Source organism: Dendrobium catenatum, unplaced genomic scaffold (genome assembly GCF_001605985.2).
Source record: "Dendrobium catenatum unplaced genomic scaffold, ASM160598v2 fragScaff_scaffold_1488, whole genome shotgun sequence".
Taxonomy (NCBI): domain Eukaryota; kingdom Viridiplantae; phylum Streptophyta; class Magnoliopsida; order Asparagales; family Orchidaceae; genus Dendrobium; species Dendrobium catenatum.
In genome coordinates this window covers 15,869-17,574 of record NW_021319950.1, presented here as the reverse complement: position 1 = coordinate 17,574, position 1,706 = coordinate 15,869, and the positions used below count along the sequence as shown (strand labels likewise).

Below are 1,706 nucleotides of genomic sequence, written 5' to 3'. Positions count from 1 at the left end.
TTTGAATTTTCATCTCCATCCTCATGCCATCTAGCCTTTGCTCTTTGATTCCACCAAGTGGATAGTCTCTTCAAAGTAACATTAAGAGCATGAATATTGGATATAATATATTTGGTTATTGATGTAAAACCATACCATGTACTTGGTATTGATCATAATAATGTGGAACTTTCATGTAGTCATCAATTATTGATGGTAAATATTATCCCATCCTTTTAATTTTTATTTTCATTTTTGGACCAGACGGGTGAGCATCACACAATCTATCATGTACTTCTTCTACAATCTTTTATGCTTCTAATTTACTTAAATACTAAAATCACATATGATTGAATGATCTTCTATATAGGTTATTACTAATTAATTTATAAATAAAGATATTCTTTTGACTTAAATAGTCATAAATCTATCGAATGACATTTTATTTTCTTACAAGCATTTGATGAAAGATTTTCTCCAATCCTCCACTTCATCATCTACTGCAAAAATAATTTTCACCTTAGCTATGGAATTTTTATTTATATGTTCAAAGCCAATAGGTGATAAGAATTTATGACCTTGAACTTTTATCAAGATAGAATCCATTTTAAGACTAGTTAAAGCTTTAGCTAATTCTAAAACAACAATTGTCGTAGAGTTGTATTCATGTAAAATCTTATAAAATGTTACATTCAAAATTTGTTTAAGGAAATGCATTATATACTGATTATAATGAATTAAATTTTCCTTTAATACTTGATAAATTCAAGTCATTTGATTGATCACTTGCTATGAATACCCAAAAAATTTGATCTCATGAATTTCATTCAAGATTATCAACTCTAACCCCCTAATTAGTACTTCATACTATGCTTTATTATTTATATAATATTTTAACATATGATAAGAGTAATACATTAAGCATTTATCTAGTATTATAAACACAATATTGATTTCAACTTTCCCTAAGGAAATGTGATCAGATTTTTCCTATTGATTAGAAGCAGCACCATCAAAATAGAATTCCCATTTAATTTTTTCATTTGACTCTAGTTTCATTATTTGCTCATCTAGTATTTTATCATTTTAAATTTGCACAATTTTTTAAGTATAATGGAGCTAATGATAATGTTATTAGATTTCATCTAATTAAATTTCCTTAAAGTGACAAAGTTGTAATGTTGTTAAATTTTCTTGCCCCTAGGCTTGATAACCTCATAAAATGAGTTTCCATATAAGTTCCTAGCTAAGTACATTCCACTTTTAATAACTACTAAGATTAGGAATGATATTACTTTATTTTTTCTAATTTTATGGAGATTCAATTTATGAGAGCTCGGAAGGATTCTAGGAGATGCTTAGGAAGTGCCCTCATCATATCATGCCTAATTGGGTAGTGATTCAATTATGGAAGCCAGAGGGTCTTCGATGATAAAATTTTTTGATAAGGCTAATGCATTAATAGAGGAAATTGTAAAAATTAACTTCTAATGGCCTCCTTCTAATAAGGTGACTTATGAGATAGTAGCCAATACATATGAGTTAGATGCTTTGTCAATTTTGACTACTCAAGGAGCTTCCTTGTCTAAGAAGTTAGACAATTCTGGAAATTGTCTAGTTTCAGGATCGCCTATACATTTGGAGGAGAATGATTTGTATCGAGATATTGAGTTTAGTGCTCAAGGGATTAAGAATGTGAATATAACTGGGAGAAAAAATAATCCTTT

The 1,706-nt window shown here is 28.6% G+C and overlaps 1 non-coding gene across 1 annotated transcript; it reads right to left on the bottom strand.

Moving 5' to 3' along the window:
• Positions 1 to 1,254: 1,254 nt before the first annotated feature.
• On the bottom strand, positions 1,255 to 1,362 carry LOC114581059. Its single transcript, XR_003702861.1, has one exon. It is a non-coding gene; the product is annotated as a small nucleolar RNA R71 (small nucleolar RNA).
• Between the last annotated feature and the right edge of the window lie 344 nt (positions 1,363 to 1,706).